At 41.4% G+C, this 23,710-nt stretch overlaps 1 protein-coding gene across 2 annotated transcripts in view; it reads right to left on the reverse strand.

Moving 5' to 3' along the window:
• The window catches only part of LOC124863515 (glutamate receptor ionotropic, NMDA 2B-like), a 246,203-nt gene that overhangs the window by 185,145 nt on the left and 37,348 nt on the right, over nucleotides 1-23,710 (reverse strand). The gene's annotated exons all lie outside the window — the stretch shown is intronic.

Here is a 23,710-nt window from a genome sequence, read left to right on the forward strand (position 1 = left end):
GCTAGGCTGAATGGACTACAGCAAAGTTTGCAATATCTGTCTTAAATGGAACATGATGGAATTAAATGCTGTACATGTTTTGGAAATCTTAGGGTTAAGGATAAGTGTTTACATACTGTAGTGAATGCGCAGAGAGAATATTTCTTTAGCCATTCACTAACTGTGCTAATTGTATAAAATGCTAAATACAGCTTTAAATGTGAACTCTGTAGTTGATTTGTCTTCGTATAAAACCCTGTTTTACAGCAGCTGTTCCCTCACACATGGTGTGAAGTTGCCTCTGCTCCTAACATTAATAAATGATTGCTCAAACGTGAAGAAGTACTGCTCTTGTATGTTCTTATTGTTTTTGAAGAGATAATGAAATTGTTTAAAATCAGTACTGGCCTGGCAAAGCTTTACAAAAATCGAGCATTGGCCAGAAAATTCTGATCGTTGCATCTCTTTCTTTCACTAGAGCATTCTAAAACCCATTTCTAGATGAATTTCGAGAAAGTTGACCTGTGCCATTATTTGTGTTGTATATGAATTATATGCATAATTATGCATAATTAAATATATAGATTTTATTTCTTTTTTTTACATATGGGATAATTATCCCAGAAGAAAAGCAGCAGGGCCACAATCCCTCCGTATTGTAAAGCTCTATGATTACGCCTCTGCAGACGTTTTCTACCTTATTTATAAACCGTCAGTGTGTATGTCCATGTGTGTAACCCATTAGGTTCAGTTCTGTAGTTCCTTGCAGGTGTACAGCTCCCCTGTTTGTCAGCAGCTCTGCTCTGGGGCAACTACAGCCACGACTTACAGGAAAAGTCCCGGAGGAGCAGAATGATTTCCCTCCCTGGGATTACAAGAAGCCCATTCAGAAAGCTTCTCCGTGCTATGGGGAGCAGTTTTTTCTTCTGGTCTACCAGAAGAGATGATATTTTCAAGAATATTTTCGATTTGTAATTATATAATTGTTTTGTATTTTCTTCACCCTAAAAAAATTTGGATCAATGTTTTGCTCTATTAGACAGAGATTTGTATGCATTACCTCTGATGCAATCACAGTGTTCCCAAAAAAATCAATCAAAGGATAATGCAACTAAAGGAAAATCTAAATCACACAACAAATTCCTACATTAATTAAAACAACAAAAGCATAACCATTTGCAAAAAATACTAATAATAAATAAATAATAAATAACTCCTGTTTAAGTCCACAGACAGCAGTTCAAAGACAGACCCGGTTGTATAATGGATCAAGATGTCAATTCTTGATCCATTCTTAAGTGCATTATGGTTCCCAAAAATTCCTGGAACCTCTTTAAGACTAAATATGACAAGCTGATGTTGACCCATACTAACTGGCAGACAGCCCAAGTATTTACTGATGGTGTATTGATGTGATAGATGCAATGTAACGCAGCCCTTAGACAAATGATGCTGCCTTCCTCAATTACAAGACAGCACGAAGTTGCTCTCCATAATGAATTGATAAAATTATGAGGTTGTAAATTCATTCAGCCTGCAGCCAAAGATCTGTTCAATGTAAAAAGGATGGAAGGAAAAAAAAACACTTAAATATTCAGCTGTTTTAAAAACCCAATTTTAACAAGACAATTAACAGTTTGCAGGCATTCCAGTTTTAATGCACATAAGTGCCCCACTTGGTCAATTATTCTCTCTGAGGATGAGGTTTTATGAACTTACAGTCCACTCCTAAATACCCCTCAGTATAGGACTCTGTGCAATAAACAGGACAAAGCATCGCCTTTTAAGTTGATGTTAGACAAGGATGTATCACTCTGACTCTGTTAAACCTGTTCTTCCTTAAAGGAAATCACAGTAAATGCTAGGTCCCACAGACATTTTTGTCCTGCTAAATCATCACCAGCAAACTGGTGAAGAAAACTGGATTATGTTTCAAGTTTGCTTTTTGGTACATGTAGTCATACTAAACCATTCAACCCTGAAAGGAGAAGCTGGTATAGAAAATGGATGGATGTATTTTTTTGCATTGTGTAAGTGTTAAATACTTGTTAACTTGTTACACATAAAAAAGGTGTCAAAGACACATTAAATATCTGTTTTTGGCCCAACTGGTATTCCAAACCTTAGATTCATGCAGTCACTCAAAGAATACGTCACTAGTTTATGTGGAGTTTTTTGCTTTTTGTTCAAGAAAATGATTAAATTGAGCTATTATGTAAAGCAGTACACACCAAAGGAATGCAAGAATAACTAGCTGCGATGACCAACAGGAGTCTGAATATCCACCTACTGGTTTTTAATCAATAGTCAATAGTTTGTTTTTATGTTTACTGCGATACACCAGCTGTCAAGTTGGAGTTGTGGATACATGGCAAGCACAATAATTGTCAAGTAGCTCTTTTATGGCAGAGCAGATTGTGTATTATTTTGACATTTTTGATATCAGGTGTCATTTTTACTGTTAAGCTTGTGGTTTGCAATTTTCAAGGCCCGATAGAGCTTAATAAATGGCGTTAGACACACCACTAGGTAACACCAGACAATTAACAAACAAGCACCACCTAGGATCTGAACACTAAGACACCATGCGAGTAAGTGTTTTACATTTTGTCGCCAATTAAATTTTTGTTTCACATTATAAGGCGGCCTTTTGCGGTTGGATTTACAGTTGAGATGAAGGCAGATGCAGAGTATGGTGGAAGCAGCAAATGTTTATTCGTTTACATACGGCACAACTCCATGGCATGTCAGGCATGTCAGGCCTTCTAACAGCAACAAAAATCTCCTTTCTCTAATAACTAATGGCAGCCTTAAATAGTCTCAGCTTTTGGAGGACTAAGCCATTACTTACTCACATGAGAATTTACCAAATTCCAACATTGATCTACAGTACAGACCAAAGGTTTGGACACACCTTCTCATTCAAAGAGTTTTCTTTATTTTCATGACTATGAATATTGTAGCTTCACGCTGAAGGCATCAAAACTATGAATTAACACATGTGGAATTATATACTGAACAAAAAAGTGTGAAACAACTGAAAATATGTCCTATATTCTAGGTTCTTGAAAGTAGCCACCTTTTGCTTTGATTACTGCTCCGCACACTCTTGGTATTCTGTTGATGAGCTTCAAGAGGTAGTCACCTGAAATGGTTTTCCAACAGTCTTGAAGGAGTTCCCAGAGATGCTTAGCACTTGTTGGCCCTTTTGCCTTCACTCTGCGGTCCAGCTCACCCCAAACCATCTCGATTGGGTTCAGGTCCGGTGATTGTGGAGGCCAGGTCATCTGGCGCAGCACCCCATCACTCTCCTTCTTGGTCAAATAGCCCTTACACAGCCTGGAGGTGTGTTTGGGGTCATTGTCCTGTTGAAAAATAAATGATGGTCCAACTAAACGCAAACTGGATGGAATAGCATGCCGCTGCAAGATGCTGTGGTAGCCATGCTGGTTCAGTATGCCTTCAATTTTGAATAAATTCCCAACAGTGTCACCAGCAAAGCAACCCCACACCATCACACCTCCTCCTCCATGCTTCACGGTGGGAACCAGGCATGTAGAGTCCATCCGTTCACCTCTTCTGCGCCGCACAAAGACACAGTGGTTGGAACCAAAGATCTCAAACTTGGACTCATCAGACCGAAGCACAGATTTCCACTGGTCTAATGTCCATTCCTTGTGTTCTTTAGCCCGAACAAGTCTCTTCTGCTTGTTGCCTGTCCTCAGCAGTGGTTTCCTAGCAGCTATTTTACCATGAAGGCCTGATTCACACAGTCTCCTCTTAACAGTTGTTCTAGAGATGTGTCTGCTGCTAGAACTCTGTGTGGCATTGACCTGTTCTCTAATCTGAGCTGCTGTTAACCTGCGATTTCTGAGGCTGGTGACTCGGATGAACTTGTCGTCCGCAGCAGAAGTGACTCTTGGTCTTCCTTTCCTGGGGCGGTCCTCATGTGAGCCAGTTTCTTTGTAGCGCTTGATGGTTTTTGCGACTGCACTTGGGGACACTTTCAAAGTTTTCCCAATAGTTCGGACTGAATGACCTTCATTTCTTAAAGTAATGATGGCCACTCGTTTTTCTTTACTTAGCTGCTTTTTCTTGCCATAATACAAATTCTAACAGTCTATTCAGTAGGACTATCAGCTGTGTACTGTATCCACCTCCTGCACAACACAACTGATGGTCCCAACCCCATTTATAAGGCTTGAAATCCCACTTATTAAACCTGACAGGGCACACCTGTGAAGTGAAAACCATTTCAGGTGACTACCTCTTGAAGATCATCAACAGAATGCCAAGAGTGTGCAGAGCAATAATCAAAGCAAAAGGTGGCTACTTTCAAGAACCTAGAATATAAGACATATTTTCAGTTGTTTCACACTTTTTTGTTCAGTATATAATTCCACATGTGTTAATTCATAGTTTTGATGCCTTCAGTGTGAAGCTACAATTTTCATAGTCATGAAAATAAAGAAAACTCTTTGAATGAGAAGGTGTGTCCAAACTTTTGGTCTGTGCTGTATATACACAACATACACTTTATTAAATACAAATACATACATTTCACCATTTAGAATTAATAATTAAATATTTTATACTTTAACCTCACACCTCAACACCATTATGACAACATAAAAAACCATGTATAGAAATTCCCCACACTATCTTATCCCATGGCATCTCTTGGAACCTTTACATTTTGTCCAGAAAAGCAAGCAGCAAGCAACTGCTTTACCCTTACACTTTTACTTCTAGATTTTATACATAAACATTTGCCTAGGTTTTGCTGAATAGCAGACCTTATTTGTCCCAATTAACAACTCTTTTGTCCTCACAGGTAACCACCACACTTCTAAATTATGAGCAGTTGTGCAGGGCCTGAAAAAAAAGGCTACATGCTAATTTTTAAAATGCTCAAATAATTAAAACTTCTTGTGTGCAAATGGGTATTGGTGTGCAAATGCTTAATGTGCAGCGCTAAACAAAGTGCTAGTTAAAGTACCTTAATAAAGTGCAAAGGGTCTCATAAAGTGCTGTACAGGTTACCACAGTAAAAATGGTACCAGTAACAAAGACCTTATTGTTTCACACATTTAGAGGAGTTATTCAGTTGTGTCCAATCAATTGTTTTGCAGTAAAGTCAAAATGCTTAAAACACTTTCTTTTGTTTTATACACGAACTTTACCTGTCAGTTTTACACTAAATTAAACTGTCTGTTGGTCTTCCTGGTAATGTGTAGTTCAAATTGAAGGAAAATATTTTAAACGTTTTAAATTTTAAAGATACTTTTTCAGTATGCAAATCCCACCTTGCTGTACTTAGAGGTTCTCACTTGCAAGGGTGGTTTATGATTCTGTTTTTGTAAGGGTTGTTTTTTGTTAAAACACATTTAGCATTAACTTTGTTTCCCGTGCCGTTGTACTGTATTTCATAACCAAGATCCAAAAAACCAAAGTGCATACCAAACACTAAATGTGTCCTTTTGCACCTGAACATTTTCTGGTTAAAACATAATATAATTTAGGTCTTGTCTACTTTGAATTTGTTCAATCTTACTTGTCCTAAAGTTTTTTCCAGTTGCTTTTTATCAAACTGTCAGTAAAACAAATCATTGCCTTGTCATATATGACCACATTTGTGCATAATAATTTATCAATTGTTATTGTCTATTGTTCTGTATTTGTAAAGGCCTGTTTTCTTGGTTATTTCAACTATTCATTGCCTTTCCATTTTCTTTTGCTGTCTCTGATACAGGTGCAACTGTGCAATCATATTTGATCACGCTTTAAAATAGACATCTGTAAAAGTTACAGGCAGTTCTTTGATGAGATTTTAGTTGCTTCGGGGGGGGGGGGGTCTTGCATCGGCGGCTCCCGAATTGAATTCAGTGAGACGGGCACTTTAATATTAAATATTGATCCCCATAGATTAACTATAATGTAGATATGCTGCCTGCCATCCCACCAGCCACTTCTGGCAGAGCTTAGGCTACCAAGCTGTGTGAGTCCGCCACAAGAAGGCCTGAAGATGATCCCAAAGGAAACAGCACATTTTGTTAGGAAGAATGCAGCATCACCATGGCCCCAAACTCCCTCAGCTAATTTACTGGTCAGAGACAGTCACAATGGGAGGCATTTTCTCATCATTTTGTGAAATGCAGCAGCTGTTGCATGGGTACAATCGCCGCCAGCTGTTTGATGATGATGAGGCTGGTTATGCAGGTGAGAGAGTCAGACACATGGAAGATGCATTTTCAACTCGCTGGTTCTTACTGGTCCACCAATCTAGGGGCTATACCATAGTGGAAGCAGCTTTCTCTAGTTGCAGGTGGTGTTCATGTGTGCTTGACTTCATGTGCTGTCCATGTGTTGAGATGTGTGGTTGATGCTAACAATCTTTAGTCTACCACCAGCTGTTTACTTTTGAGTATCGGGTATCTTACAGACACAAAGACGCTGCGATACTAGAGACTGAAAAATGTGTTTTGACAATACTAAGAAAGATAAGAACCAGGTCTCTGAAATCTCACTCTGGGAAATATTTTTCTATTTACACCTCCTCTACGACAGAGAAGGGACGCTTAATCCTCACCATGATTTGTGGCTTCACTGCCAAAATCCCTTCACTCTGTTCTTCTTCTCCTCCTTTCTTGCATTTCTTTCCTTTTTATCTCTCACAGTCTATCACTTCAGATGCTTTTATGTCTCTAAATGTGGAGTCATGCAGCAGTCTGTTGAGAGGCAAGGCTTGGGACAGACAAGAGCCCAGAACATTGAAATCCCCACTCTCACCCCCCAGCCTGCCAATAACAGTCCTGTAATCAATTTAAATCTGTTTTATTGTCATCTTTTTAACAGATTAGACCCACAATAATCTGTCCTCTTCCCTCCATCTCATTCCAAGCTGTTATTTTTGGCACCAGGATACTCTGCTTTTTTGGATTAGTAGGTGTGCAAGCGTTTTTTTCTCTTTCTCTCAGGCTAAGTGTGTTTATGTGTGTACCTGAAAGATACAAAAACATTACATCCTCTGCCACTCTTTTCCAGGAAATGTTTCCAAGTAAATTTTTTTTGGACAGAATTGGTTCAGGGCAGAAGATACTGTGGGTCCAAGCCTGATATTTGCTGCATTATATGGAAATCAGTATTTTATAGGGTGTGACTAGATTTTATGCCACAAGATCTTGCGATAATATAACCTCACAATAAAAGTCTGTCGTGTTTTGCAACCATACCCTGTTACAATTCAGTTCAATTCAAAAATACTTTATTAATCCGACTTCCGCTTCCGGTAGCATGGAGGGAAGTTGTGTGCTTGCCTGCTCCGCATATTATTTAATTATTTTTCATTTTCTGACCTTTCCATTCAAAATTTTACAAATCATGCCGGTGCTAAAGTCAAAATGGAAACTAAGAAAGGCAAAAAATATACACAAAAGACCATAGACATTGATCCCACCCCGACCGGAGAACGAGGTGAAGCAGCTAATGTTAAATCTAAAGCTACTGCTAGTGCTGGGACGGCGGCGGAAACCCTCTCATCTGTGGAAATATTACGCGAGGAACTCCATTCAGGATTTAAATCATACAAGAATAGTTTGGATGGCTTACGTAAACAGATCAACACTAGGCACAAAGATATCCACAGTAATATCTCCTCTCTATGAGAGGAATCAAAAGCGGATATCAAAGCCACCCGAGATGAGTTTATGGTATAAGTTGAGAGGCTGTTTACAATGTAAGTGGAGCCAGCTACTACACAGAAGGATATGGAAAAATTCCTGAATGATGCATTTGATAGGCTGACCGCACTGGAGAAATCATACACGTCTTTGATTATGGATCACAAGAAGTTGCAGGAAAAATGTACTTCTTTAGAAAACAGAAACCGCAGACAGAACATCCGAATAATAGGCGTCACGGAGGGCTCCGAGGCTAATAGTACAATGGACTTTGTCATACTGTTTCTTATATAAGTCCTTGGGGAAGACAACTTCGAATCTCCCCTTGTTATTGACCGAGCTCATAGAAGCCTCGCTCCCAAGCCACGCAGCGGGGAGCATCCGAGGCCCATTATCATCCGACTGCATTACTACTCAGATAGGGAGAAAATCCTGAGACTGTCCCGGTGTAAGGGTGGCCTGCATTTTGGTGGTTCTCCTGTTTCCTTTTTCCCATCTGCCACCAGCCTGGTTAACAAAGCCCGGAAACCACCCTGACACTCTCCCTTCCCCCCCCCCCCCCCCCCCCCCCCCCCCCCCCCCCTTTTCCTTTTTTTGCTGACAGGACACTTGTAACCTGTAACTCTATGCGTTACATTAACGCTCAGCTTGGACTCCTGCTTTACTTGCACTGCCATACTTGCACAATGATCACCTGCACTGTTGTATTGCTCTTGCATCTTATACTGCTATATATTTACTCTCACTCACTTAAAACTGTGCACATATATTTATATTATATTGTAGATATGTTTATACTGTTTAATTTGTACTGTATTGCACCGACTACGCCAAAACAAATTCCTTGTATGTCCAAAAACGTACTTGACAATAAAGCTTTTCTGATTCTGAATCTGATTCTGATTTATATTTTTCCCAACCTGAGTCCTAAAGTTGGGCGGCATTCAACCAGGTGAAGCTTAAGCTCCGCAACACTGGTGTTCCATATAACTTATACTACCCGGCCAAACTCGTGTTAACGGTAAACGGCACCAGACATACATTCACCACCCCACAGGCGGCGGAGAAGTTTGTCCAGATTAGCGCGCTGATTAAAACGGAAGATGCAGCACAGGGAGCGGCCAAACCAGAAGATGCAATGGAGGGAGTAACGTTAGCCACACTGGAGGAAGGAGCGGACTAGATAGCACAGGCCCAATTGATTACAGAGGATATTTCTGACTGGTAAAACTCACAATCTGAACTGATAAGCTAGTAACCAGGTAAACTAGAATAATGTTATTGTCGATTTTTTTTTTTCTTACTATTACTCTTTCACTGTCAAAGGAATTTAAGGCCTTTTGAGTAAATTTCGTATTACTTTTGTACTTTTGTATTTATGTATAGAAATTTCGACATCAACATTACGTAAATAGACAATCTATTCTAATTTTATAGTTATTTTAACTTTAATTAGTGGGAAGCCTAAATTAAATGTCAGCAGTGAGTGTATCAATTTAAAATCAATCATCTGTCTGAGAATGTTTGAAATGCTTGTAGGAGCTTAGTGGTAAGTCAGATGTTCACATATCTCTGGATTGGGAGTAGATTTTTGTTTTTGTTTTGAGACTCTCTGTCCAAGTTTCATTGGATTTTTTTGTTCAGGGAGAGAAAGAGAAAGAACAGGGATTTGTTCAGTAGGAGTTTTTGTTTGTGTTCTCACCTGCACTATCATGAATAATTACTCTGGGAGGTTATCTTTTGAAATGATGAATGTTTGTGTTGCAAATATTTACCAACAAGAAAAGTGATGGTTAGTGATTGTGGTACCTCTCAGAACGTAGTTAATTTTGTTTCATGGAATTGTAAAGGACTAAAAGGAGCTGTTAAGCGGGGGAATGTTATAGCACGTCTTAAAAAGTTGGGAACAAACATAGGATTTTTACAAGAAACTCATCTGAAAAATCAGGACCACAAGAGGCTATTTGCCAGGTGGATAGAACAAGTATATCAATCAGATTGTACGACATAAAGTATAGGTGCCGCCATTATTGTCAAAAAAGGTATCCCCTTTAAAACATCAAAAGCAATATCTGACCTGTCACTATAACATAACCTGTCACTATAACGTATCGTCCTCGAGGACAGGTTTACTTTATAATAATCCAGTTACACTTGCTAACATTTATACCCCTAATGTTGATGATGTTAGTTTCATTAAATCCTTTTTATCTGCTTTACCCAACATGGGCTCCCACCAGTTAATAATTGGAGGTGATTTTAATCTTGTCTTGGATCCCAGTCTTGACAGATCTTTCCAAAAATCAGCAATTATGTCTAATCTGCAAAAACTATTCATGCATTTATCAATACATACAAGTTAATAGATCCGTTTTGAGTTTTATCTCCCAATGTTAATCAGTTTTCTTTTTTCCCCCGTCCATCATTCGTACTCTAGAATAGATTTTTTTTTAGTAGATTACAAATATTTAACACAGATTCAGAGTTCTGATTATAAGGCCATAGTACTATCCGATTATAGTCCAGTATTATTTCAGTTAGCAATTGGATATAGATCAATCAGAATCAGAATCAGCTTTATTGCCAAGTTCGTACATACAAACAAGGAATTTGACTCCGGTACACTTTGCTCTTTGGTTTGTTTTTGCATTACAGAATATACATATTTACAATGTACAATATACACATATATAAATAAAAAGGTGCATTTGCAACATCTGTATGCTGTTGTTTGGTACTCTATTGAATGTTCAACAGAGAAACAGCCTGGGGGAAGAAACTGTCTCTGTGGCGGCTGGTTTTAGTGAACGGTGCTCTGTAGCGGCGGCCTGAAGGTAAAACTCTAAACAGTTTATGTGCAGGGTGTGTGGGGTCTGCTGAGATTTTAGCAGCTCTTTTCTTGACCCTAGACCTTTATAAGTCCTGGATGGAGGGAAGGTCAGCTCTGATTATTCTCTCTGCAGTCCTGATTATTCGTTGCAGTCTGGACCTGTCCTGTTTTGTGGATGAGCCAAACCACACTGAGATGGATGAAGACAGGACAGATTGAATGATGGCAGTGTAGAAGATGACCAGCAGCTCCTGTGGAAGGTTGAACTTCTTGAGTTGCCTCAGGAAGTACAGTCTCTGCTGGGCCTTCTTTTGAACAGTGTCTATGTGTGAAGACCATCTCAGGTCCTCAGAGATGGTGGTTCTTAAGAACCTGAAGTAGTCCACGGCCGATACAGTGTTGTTGAGGATGGTGAGGGGGGTGTATGGGGGTGGCGTTCTCCGAAAGTCCACCACCATTTCCACAGTCTTGAGTGGGTTGAGTTCAAGGTAGTTCTGACCGCACCAGTGTACCAGCCGATCCACCTGCTGTCTGTATACCGACTCGTCACCGTCGTGGATCAGTCCAATGACAGTGGTGTCATCTGCAAACTTAAGGAGTTTCACGGACCGGTCCGGTGAGGTGCAGTCATTTGTGTACAGAGAGAAGAGGAGTGGGGATAGAACACACCCCTGGGGGGCACCAGTACGTATTGATCTGGATCGGGAGAAGATGCTCCCCAGTCTCACCTGCTGCTGTCGGTCCGTCAGGAAGCTGTCTATCCACTGACAGGTGGAGGCTGGGACGTTGAGCTGGGTGAGCTTCTGGTGGAGGATGTCTGGTATGATGGTGTTGAAGGCCGAGCTGAAGTCTACAAACAGGATCCTGGCGTACGTCCCTGGGTGGTCGAGGTGTTGCAGGATGAAGTGTAGACCTAAGTTAACAGCATCATCTGCCGACTTGTTTGCTCGGTAAGCAAATCGCAGGGGGTCCAGCAGGTGTCCTGTGATGTCTTTCAGGTGCTTCAACACCAGCCGCTCAAAGGAGTTCATGACCACAGACGTCAGGGCTACACGCCTGTAGTCATTTAATCCTAGGATGGTGGGTTTCTTGGGCACCGGGATGATGGTGGATCATTTGAGGCTGGAGGGGACCTCACATTTCTCCAGTGATTTGTTGAAAATCCTTGTGAAGATCGGAGCGAGTTGATTTGCACAGGCTTTCAGGCATGATGGGGAGACGTTATCAGGTCCTCCAGCTTTCTTTGTTTTCATGCGCTGAAAGAGCCTGTTTACATCTTCCTCGGAGATCATTAGTGCAGGCAGAGGATCTGAAGGTAGGGGGTTGGTTACTTTATGGGAGGAATTTGTTCCTGAATGGGATGTGGAGGAGATGGTTTGAGGTGTGAATGGCTTCTTGTCATGTCTGCAGTAGAAGCCATTCAGACGGTTGGCCAGGCGAGGACTCTGTTCAGGATGGGTGGGGGGGCTACTATAGGCAATCAGGTTTCTCAGACCGGTCCATACCGCTGAAGCATCACCAGTAGAAAGGCTGTTCTTAAGCTTCTCACTGTAGCTTCTCTTGGTTGCTTTGATCTCCTTTGTTAGTCTGTTCCTGCCCTGCCTGTACCGCGCCCAATCTCCACTGCTGTGAACTTCTTCCTTTTCCCTGCGCAGATTCCTGAGGTGTGGAGTAAACCATGGCTTGTTATTCCCAAAGGTGCAGAAGGTCTTGGTCTGCACACACATGTCCTCACAGAAACTGATGTATGATGTCACCACATCAGTTAGTTAGTTTAGGTCAGTGGATGAAGTTTCACTTCAACTGCACTGAAGTGGCGATTAAATAACAGTCTGCTGTCAGACAATAAGTTGATAGAGGAAATAAATAATCAAACTGAATTTTTTATTTCAATACATGACACACCTGAGGTCATGAGATCCATATTATGGGATACATTAAAAGCATATTTGAGGGGTCAGATTATCTTATTAAATAGTCAAAGTAATAAGCAACAAAGGGAAAGGGAATCAAAAATAACAGAGGAACTTGTAGAAATACAGGTCCTTCTCAAAATATTAGCATATTGTGATAAAGTTCATTATTTTCCATAATGTCATGATGAAAATTTAACATTCATATATTTTAGATTCATTGCACACTAACTGAAATATTTCAGGTCTTTTATTGTCTTAATACGGATGATTTTGGCATACAACTCATGAAAACCCAAAATTCCTATCTCACAAAATTAGCATATCATTAAAAGGGTCTCTAAATGAGCTATGAACCTAATCATCTGAATCAACGAGTTAACTCTAAACACCTGCAAAAGATTCCTGAGGCCTTTAAAACTCCCATCCTGGTTCATCACTCAAAACCCCAATCATGGGTAAGACTGCCGACCTGACTGCTGTCCAGAAGGCCACTATTGACACCCTCAAGCAAGAGGGTAAGACACAGAAAGAAATTTCTGAACAAATAGGCTGTTCCCAGAGTGCTGTATCAAGGCACCTCAGTGGGAAGTCTGTGGGAAGGAAAAAGTGTGGCAGAAAACGCTGCACAACGAGAAGAGGTGACCGGACCCTGAGGAAGATTGTGGAGAAGGGCCGATTCCAGACCTTGGGGGACCTGCGGAAGCAGTGGACTGAGTCTGGAGTAGAAACATCCAGAGCCACCGTGCACAGGCGTGTGCAGGAAATGGGCTACAGGTGCCGCATTCCCCAGGTCAAGCCACTTTTGAACCAGAAACAGCGGCAGAAGCGCCTGACCTGGGCTACAGAGAAGCAGCACTGAACTGTTGCTCAGTGGTCCAAAGTACTTTTTTCGGATGAAAGCAAATTCTGCATGTCATTCAGAAATCAAGGTGCCAGAGTCTGGAGGAAGACTGGGGAGAAGGAAATGCCAAAATGCCAGAAGTCCAGTGTCAAGTACCCACAGTCAGTGATGGTCTGGGGTGCCGTGTCAGCTGCTGGTGTTGGTCCACTGTGTTTTATCAAGGGCAGGGTCAATGCAGCTAGCTATCAGGAGATTTTGGAGCACTTCATGTTTCCATCTGCTGAAAAGCTTTATGGAGATGAAGATTTCATTTTTCAGCACGACCTGTCACCTGCTCACAGTGCCAAAACCACTGGTAAATGGTTTACTGATCATGGTATCACTGTGCTCAATTGGCCTGCCAACTCTCCTGACCTGAACCCCATAGAGAATCTGTGGGATATTGTGAAGAGAACGTTGAGAGACTCAAGACCCAACACTCTGGATGAGCTAAAGGCCGCTATCGCAGCATCCTGGGCCTCCATAAGACCTCAGCAGTGCCACAGGCTGATTGCCTCCATGCCACGCCGCATTGAAGCAGTCATTTCTGCCAAAGGATTCCCGACCAAGTATTGAGTGCATAACTGTACATGATTATTAGAAGGTTGACGTTTTTTGTATTAAAAACACTTTTCTTTTATTGGTCGGATGAAATATGCTAATTTGTTGAAATAGGAATTTTGGGTTTTCATAAGCTGTATGCCAAAATCATCCGTATTAAGACAATAAAAGACCTGAAATATTTCAATTAATGTGCAATGAATCTAAAATATATTAATGTTAAATTTTCATCATGACATTATGGAAAATAATGAACTTTATCACAATATGCTAATATTTTAAGAAGGACCTGTATAGGGCTACAGGTAGTCACTGTGCTGTTTGGTGACATGGTGTGTACCACACGCAACATGGACCAGAGGAAGCAAAGGAAAGAGTTGTCTCAGGAGATTAGAAAGAAAATTATAGACAAGCATGTTAAATGTAAAGGTTATAAGACCATCTCCAAGCAGCTTCATGTTCCTGTGACTACAGTTGCACATATTATTCAGAAATGTAAGATCCATGGGACTGTAGCCAACCTCCCTGGATGTGGCCACAGGAGGGAAACTGATGACAAAACAAAGAGACCATCCGATGTTGTTTGAGGCAAAGTAGACTTAATGGTAGACAACCAAGGAGAACACCATTGTTGAAAACAAATCATAAAACAGCAAGACTGGAATTTGCCAAACTACATGTTGACAAGCCACAAAGCTTCTGGGAGAATGTCCTATGAACAGATGAGACAAAAATTGAACTTTTTGGCAAGGCATATCAGCTCGCTGTTCGCAGACGGAAAAATGAAGCATATGAAGAAAAGAACACTGTCCCTACTGTGAAACATAGAGGAGGCTCTGTTATGTTCTGGGGCTGCTTTGCTGCATCTGGCACAGGGTGTCTTGAATTTGTGCAAGTATAATGAAATCTAAAGACTAACAGGGGATTCTAGAGAATTGTGCTGCCCAGTGTCAGAAAGCTTGGTCTCAGTCACAGGTCATGGGTCTTGCAACAGGATAATGAATTAAAACACACAGCTAAAAACACCCAAGAATGACTAGAAAGAAAACACTGGACTATTCTGAAGTGGCCTTCTATGAGCCCTGACCTAAATCCTATTGAGCATTTTTGGAAGGAGCTGAAACATGCTGTCTGGAAAAGGCACCCTTCAAACCTGAGGCAACTGGAGCAGTTTGGTCATGAGGAGTGGGCCAAAATACCTGCTGAGAGGTGCAGAAGTCTCATTGACAGTTATAGGAATCATTTGATTGCAGTGATCGCCTCAAAAGGTTGTGCAACAAAATATTAAGCTAAGGGTACCATCATTTTTGTCCAGGCCTGTTTCATGAGTTTGTATGTCTGAGTTAGCATGTTTGAAAAGTAATGTCTGACTTTCATTTGTTTATTTTCATAGAATTTTTATTCATTATTACCTTTGTCAGATTCAAGTTATTTCTGTGACAATTGTGGGTTTTTCTTTCATTAACCAAAGAGATTGCCAAAGATTATGACTGTATTAACTGAATTTGGTAAAGTCTCAGGATATAAAGTTAGCCTAACAAAAAGCATACTGTTTCCAATTAAGGCCATAGCAAAGCAAAACACAAACATTTTGATTCCTTTTCCTTTTACCATTTCAAATAGTTTTAAGCACACGCCGGGCCAAAAAAAAAAAAGTCGCCACCTGCATTTTACTAAGCAAATAGGTACGAGCCTCCCATTGGATAACTACTGCATGGGCGAATATTTTTCAGCTGGCAACAAGTTATTTAACCCCAATTGGTGCAATGAGTTGCTTCTCATTTTTTAAACAACTATGCCGAAGACACATCCCGTGGTCGTGGAAAAGATGTCAGTCTGTTTCAGAAGGGTCCAATCATTGGCATTCATCAAGCAGAGAAAACATCCAAGGAGATTGAAGAACCTACCAAAACTGGGTGAAGAACTGTCCATCGTATTACTAAACACTGGAAGGATAGTGGCGACCCATCATATTCGGGTTAGAAATGTGGCCAGAAAGAAATCCTGAATGATCGCGATCGGCAATCACTTAAACGTTTGGTGAAATAAAATCAAAGAAAAACAACAGCAGAACTCCAGCCTATGTTTAATAGTGAAAGTCAGAGCACTTCCACATGCACAATGTGAAGGAAACTCAATGGATTGGGAATGAACAGCTGTGTAGCCTTAAGAAAACCACTAATCAGTGAAGCTAACCAGAAAAAAAGGCTACAATTTGCTAGCGAGCATAAAGATTGGACTCTTGAGCAATGAAAGAAGGTCATATGGTCTGATGAGTCCAGATTTACCCTGTTCCAGAGTGATGGAACATCAGGGTAAGAAGAGAGGCAGGTGAAGTGATGCACCCATCAAGCCTAGTGCCTACTGTACAAGCCTGTGGGGGCAGTGCTATAATCTGGGTTGTTGCAGTTGGTCAGGTCTGGGTTCAGCAACAGTATGTGTTCAAAGAATGAGGTCTGCTGACTACCTGAATATACTGAATGACCAGGTTATTCCATCAATGGATTTTTTCTCCCCTGATGGCACGAGCATATTCCAAGATGACAATGCCAGAATTCATCGGGTGCGAATTGTCAAAGAGTGGTTCAGGGAGCATGAGACATCATTCTCACAGATGGATTGGCCACCACAGAGTCCAGACCTTAACCCCATTGAGAATCTTTGTGATGTGGTGGAGAAGGCTTTGTGCAGCGATCAGACTCTACCATCATCAATGCAAGATCTTGGTGAAAAATTAATGCAACACTAGGTGGAAATAAATCTTGTTACATTGCAGAAGCTTATCGAAACAATACCACAGCGAATGCATGCCATAATCAAAACTAAAGGCAGTCCAACGAAATATTAGTGTGTGACCTTTTTATTTGGTGACAACTTTTTTTTTGGCCAGACAGTGTATGTTGTATGTCATTTTGAAATGGAGCACATATACCTGATTGAGAACAGATGGAAAGTCAAACGTTCTTTCCTAACACATTGAAGTCTTTGGTTTACTCAAACTTGGAACTAGGAAAATACAAATGCAAAAATCCTGTAGTATCTAATTCACTTAAAACTTGGTCTCAGATCAGAAAACATTTTCATTGGGATCATTGTTAAATTTTAACCCATAATCAAGCATATGCAATGTTTTCAGGATTATCATTTCAAATGTGGAATCTTAAAGGGGTACTCACAATGAAAGATTTGTTTATTGATAATACCTTTCCTACGTTTCAACAGCTCCAACAAAAGTTTAACATAGAAAACAAAGATTTCTTTAAATATTTGCAAACATGCAACTATATCCGAGAAACTTTTCCATCTTTTCCCAATAAACAACAAAGAACTGATTTAGATGATCTCTTCCTAACAAACCCTTTGGAGAGAGGTGCTATTTCCAGGATTTACAATAAACTTTCACAATTAGACTGTTCAACCACATTGGATCACCAGAAAGATGCTTGGTGCAGTGAACAAGGAATTTTCATGACTGAAGAACACTGGACCAAAGCGCAGGAGCAGGTTCATTCCTCTTCTGTCTGCTGTAGACATGGACTTATACAATTTAATGATTTGCACAGGCTACACTTGTCTAAATTAAAGATGTCCAAGATGTTTTCTGGGGTAAGCTCAACATGTGATCATTGCAGTCAGGCTTCTGCTTCATTGTCACATATGTTTTGGTCATGTGCCAAAATTGCCACCTATTGGACTAAAATATTTTAAACACTGTCTGAAGCTTCTGAAAAGTGTCTCTCTCCAGACCCGATAATGGCATTGTTTAGTTTATCTACAATTACAGATTTAAGTAATGAACAAGTTTACGTTTTAAGCTTTGTGACATTGTTGGCAAGATGCCTCATACTGTTAAATTGGAAAAACAAAGCTCCTCCTACTCATTCAGGTTTATGAAGAGATATTATGCACCACTTACAACTAGAGAAATAAAATATTCATTAAGGGATAACATAAGCCTTTTCTACTCAATTTGGCAAATTGGGACAGATGACCTCCTCCTGTACTTTAATTTTTGTGTATGGACATATAGGGGTTGGACAATGAAACTGAAACACCTGTCATTTTAGTGTGGAAGGTTTCATAGCTAAATTGGACCAGCCTGGTAGCCAGTCTTCATTGATTGCACATTGCACCCATAAGAGCAGAGTGTGAAGGTTCAATTAGCAGGGTAAGAGCACAGTTTTGCTCAAAATATTGAAATGCACACAACATTATGGGTGACATACCAGAGTTCAAAACAGGACAAATTGTTGGTGCACGTCTTGCTGGCGCATCTGTGACCAAGACAGCAAGTCTTTGTGATGTATCAAGAGCCACGGTATCCAGGGTAATGTCAGCATACCACCAAGAAGGACGAACCACATCCAACAGGATTAACTGTGGACGCAAGAGGAAGCTGTCTGAAAGGGATGTTCGGGTGCTAACCCGGATTGTATCCAAAAAACATAAAACCACGGCTGCCCAAATCACGGCAGAATTAAATGTGCACCTCAACTCTCCTGTTTCCACCAGAACTGTCCATCGGGAGCTCCACAGGGTCAATATACACGGCCGGGCTGCTATAGCCAAACCTTTGGTCACTCATGCCAATGCCAAACGTCGGTTTCATTGATGCAAGGAGCGCAAACCTTGGGCTGTGGACAATGTGAAACATGTATTGTTCTCTGATGAGTCCACCTTCATTGTTTTCCCCACATCCGGGAGAGTTACGGTGTGGAGAAGCCCCAAAGAAGCGTACCACCCAGACTGTTGCATGCCCAGAGTGAAGCATGGAGGTGGATCAGTGATGGTTTGGGCTGCCATATCATGGCATTCCCTTGGCCCAATACTTGTGCTAGATGGGCGCATCACTGCCAAGGACTACCGAACCATTCTTGAGGACCATGTGCATCCAATGGTTCAAACATTGTATCCTGAAGGCGGTGCCGTGTATCAGGATGACAATGCACCAATACACACAGCAAGACTGGTGAAAGATTGGTTTGATGAACATGAAAGTGAAGTTGAACATCTCCCATGGCCTGCACAGTCACCAGATCTAAATATTATTGAGCCACTTTGGGGTGTTTTGGAGGAGCGAGTCAGGAAACGTTTTCCTCCACCAGTATCATGTAGTGACCTGGCCACTATCCTGCAAGAAGAATGGCTTAAAATCCCTCTGACCACTGTGCAGGACTTGTATATGTCATTCCCAAGACGAATTGATGCTGTATTGGCCGTAAAAGGAGGCCCTACACGATACTAATAAATTATTGTGGTCTAAAATCAGAATCAGAATCAGAATCAGAATCAGAAAAGCTTTATTGCCAAGTACGTTTTTGGACATACAAGGAATTTGTTTTGGCATAGTCGGTGCAATACAGTACAAATTAAACAGTACAAACATATCTACAATATAATATAAATATAAGTGCACAGTTTTAAGTGAGTGAGAGTAAATATAGAGCAGTATAAGATGCAAGAGCAATACAACAGTGCAGATGATCATTGTGCAAGTAAAGCAGTGCAAGTAAAGCAGGAGTCCAAGCTGAGCGTTAATGTAACGCATAGAGTTACAGGTTACAGGTGTCCTGTCAGCAAAAAAAGGGGGGGTGTGGGGGAAAGGGAGAGTGTCAGTGTGGTTTCCGGGCTTTGTTAACCAGGCTGGTGGCAGATGGGAAAAAACTGTTCTTGTGGCGTGAGGTTTTGGTCCGGATGGACCGCAGCCTCCTGCCAGAGGGGAGAGTCTCAAAGAGTCTGTGACCGGGGTGGGAGGGATCAGCCAGAATCTTCCCTGCCCGCTTCAGGGTCCTGGAGGTGTACAGTTCCTGGAGCGACAGTAGACTGCAGCCAATCACCTTCTCAGCAGACCGAATGACACGCTGCAGCCTGCCCTTATCCTTGGCTGTAGCAGCGGCGTACCAGATGGTGATGGAGGAGGTGAGGATGGACTCAATGATGGCTGTGTAGAAGTGCACCATCATAGTCTTTGGCAGGTTGAATTTCTTCAGCTGCCGCAGGAAGAACATCCTCTGCTGGGCTTTCTTGATGAGGGAGCTGATGTTTGGCTCCCACTTGAGATCCTGGGAGATGATGGTTCCCAGGAAGCGGAAAGATTCCACAGTGTCAATTGTGGAGTCACAGAGGGTGATGGGGGCAGGTGGGGCTGGGTTCTGCCTGAAGTTCACAACCATCTCCACTGTCTTTAGAGCGTTGAGCTCAAGGCTGTTCTGGCTGCACCAGTCCAACAGATGGTCCACCTCCCATCTGTATGCGGACTCGTCACCATCAGAGATGAGTCCGATCAGGGTGGTGTCGTCCGCAAACTTCAGAAGCTTGACAGACTGGTGACTGGAGGTGCAGCTGTTGGTGTACAGGGAGAAGAGCAGAGGAGAGAGAACACAGCCTTGGGGGGAACCGGTGCTAAAACCAGGTGTTTCAGTTTCATTGTCCAACCCCTGTAACTTTGTGCAGGTGTAATGTTCTTCTTGTTTGTTTGTTTTTTTTTTTCATTTATATCTTTAAAGATAAAAAAAAAAAAGTACATAGAAAAATGATTGCTTGATGACAATGACAATGCCTATTGTTATGAGTGTTGGTTATTAGGAAATTGTAAAAAAAAAAAAAACTTTATTAATCCCAAAGGGAAATTAAATGTTGTTGTAGCTCATTATGAAGGTTTCTTCAAAGAGCTGTTGTAGATGCTGATGGCTGTGGGCTGGAAGGATCTCCTGTAGCGGTCTGTCTTACAGCAGATCTGAAGAAGCCCCTGACTGAAGACACTCTGTTGTTGTAGGACAGTCTCATGAAGAGGATGCTCAGGGTTCTCCATGTTGTTCTTCATTTTATGAAGAATCCTTCTTTGCATAATGTTTGTCTCTGGCTTTGAACCTGCTATTCCAGCAGATGATGGCAGAAGAGATCACACTCTCCACAACAGACTTATAGAAGATATTCAGCATCTTGCTGCAAACACCAAAGGATCTACGCTTCCTCAAGAAGTACAGTCTGCTCTGTCCCTTCTTGTAGATGACTTCACAGTTGCATCTCCACTCCAGCCTGTTGTCCAGATGAACACCGAACTATTTATACTCCTACACCACCTCCACTTCTTTTCCCATGATGGAAACAGTGTTTGACCTGTTCCTGCTTCTCTTAAAATGTACATTTATCTAATTTGTTTTAGTCATGTTGATGATGAGATGATTGTTTTCACACCATGCCACAAGGGAGGACAGGGAGCGGTCCACCTGCTCCCTGTACTCAGCTTCTTATCCATCTCTGCACCCCATGACTGCAGAATCTTCTGAGTATTTCTGCAGATGACAAAAAATCTGTCTTGTACTGAAGGTCTGAGGTGTACAGAGTGAAGAGGAACAATGAGGTCAGGTTGAACTGTGATAAATGCACCGGAGAAATCAAAGAATGTGATGCTCACAGTACTGCTGCCTTTGTTCAGATGACAGTGGGTTTGTTGAAGAAGGTGTATAATGGCATTTTCAACTCCAACTCCACAGTTGTAAGCAAACTGAAAGGGGTCCTCATTGAAGACTGATGGGTGAGTTTTTTTTTTGGTACCGGAACAAGACAAGAGGTCTTCCACAACACTGGAACCTTCTTCTGGGCCAGGCGAAGATTGAAGAGGTGCTGCAGAATCGCACAGAGCTGCTCTGCACAGGCCTTCAGGACTCTAGGGCTGACACGATCTGGACCTGCAGCCTTATTCTGGTTCAGTCTTTCCAGTTGTTTTTTTACTTGACTTCTTGAGACACACAGGTGGAAGGGGGAGGCAAAGGGAACATCAGCATCTTCTGATTTGGTTGAAGACAGACATGTAGAAGCAAATGAATCCATGGTTGAGGTGTGACAGGAAAGCTGTGGTCAAAGGAGGGCGGGATGTGTGTTTGGCTATGAGCAGGAGAGGAGGATGCTGAGCTTGTTTCTGAACTGAACCTATTGAAGAATGTGTTCAGTTCATTGGCTCTGTCCAGACCTCCATCGATCTGATCTTCTTTCTGCTTGAAGCCTGTAATCTTCTTCATCCCTGTCCACACATCTCTGATATTGTTTTGCTGGAGCTTGCTCTCCAGCTTCTCCTTATACACCTCCTTTATGTCCCTTATCTTGACTTTAAGTTGACTCTGCATTCTCCTCAATAATTCCCTGTCTCCCTCTTAGAAGGCTCATTATTTCTTGTTAAGCAGGTCCTTCAGGTCACTGGTGATCCAGGGTTTGTTATTGGCGAAGCATCTCACCATTCCGGTGGGGATGGTGTTATCCAAATCAAAGTTTATATAATCGGTTTTACACACAGTTATGGCACTTGATGTCCACTGGATGTGGCTGGCACAGTACGTCCCAGTCTGTAGCCTCAAAACAACCTCACAGGGCTTCTTCAACTTCCTGGGACCATCTTCTCACAGTTCTCTTTATTACAGGTTGCCTCTGAACAAGGGGTTTATATTTTGAGCAGAAAAAAAACAAGATTGTGATTGGGTTTGCCTAGAGGAGGTCTTGCTTAAGAGATGTATGAGTCCTTGACATTTGCATAAAACAAATCCAACATTTTGTTGTCTCTGGTAGAGCATCTGACAAACTGTTAAAATGTTGGAAGTGTAAAAGAAACTTAAGCATGGTTCAAATCACCAGATATTGGCACAAACGCATTGGGGTGTTGTATTTGTACCTTAGCAAAAACTGAGCTGAGGACATCACATGCAGTGTCAGCAACAGCTGATGGTGGAACGTAAACTGTTGCCAAAAAACACTATTGAACTCTCTGGGTAAATAATACTGCTAACAATTAATATCTGGACTGCAGAGATGACACTTCACAGTAACATGTCTAGAATTACACCATCCGTTTTTCATAAGTACTGCCAGTCCACGTCCTTTACATTGGCAGCTCCTCTTTAACTCTCTGTGTGCTCGTATGGTCAGAAAGTCTGGCAGAGAGACACTGGAGTCGGAGATATGATCCTGCAGCCATGTCTCACTAAAACACAAAATACTGCATACCCGGTACTCTGGCTGGGTCCTTTGTAGGGCTTGGAGTTCATCCAACTTGTTTCCCAACAATCTCACATTGGCCATCATAATTGACGGAAGAGATGGTTTGAACTTCCTCCTTCTCTCTCTTCTCTTTGCTCCTACTCTGCATCCACAGTGTCTCCTTTTCAACTCATCAGGGATTTGGGGTTGTAGCTGAAGTATTATTTGAGCTTTTGAGATATTAAAGAGCTAATAACAAATGTCCAAAAGTAAAAACGTATCAGCAAAAATCCTTCCAGCTGTACAGCATCCAATACCGGAGAGGATAATTGTAAAAAAAAAAATCTATTTTTATCCACCACAAGAAAAGTAACAGAGCTACACCAACCTGCTGCCACCTTGAGCGGCTCAATTCTAGAACTTACTGTATGCTTGTGACTTTGTCTGATGTGTCCCATATGAGAATGTGTGCGCCTTACGCTTGACGCTCTGTGTCTATGGACTTGTTCAGACCTGGTATTATTATATATTGCCTTTGTACTTGGAGGTCCTATTTTCTGACATCCCAGTCAGGAAAACTACAAGAATGCAACATTAGGATCCTTCCTGAATGATTTACATGTTTTTAGCCTGACAACAACCATTAAAATCTGTCCTGAGTGATCAGATACAGTGATCTGACACCCCCCATCAGAGACTGGAGTATCAGCTGAGCAATAAACAGGAAATCAACAGATCTGGTAATGTTTCTGTGACCTTTCAGATACATTCACTTGAACTACATTATTATCCAGAAATCACCACGTTTAACAATCATCTGAGTCACAATTATGTATACTTATTTCAGCTACAAACTTAATAATTTATGTATCCTAACAGATATGATATGTGAAAG

Source organism: Girardinichthys multiradiatus, chromosome X (genome assembly GCF_021462225.1).
Source record: "Girardinichthys multiradiatus isolate DD_20200921_A chromosome X, DD_fGirMul_XY1, whole genome shotgun sequence".
In the NCBI taxonomy this organism is placed as follows: domain Eukaryota; kingdom Metazoa; phylum Chordata; class Actinopteri; order Cyprinodontiformes; family Goodeidae; genus Girardinichthys; species Girardinichthys multiradiatus.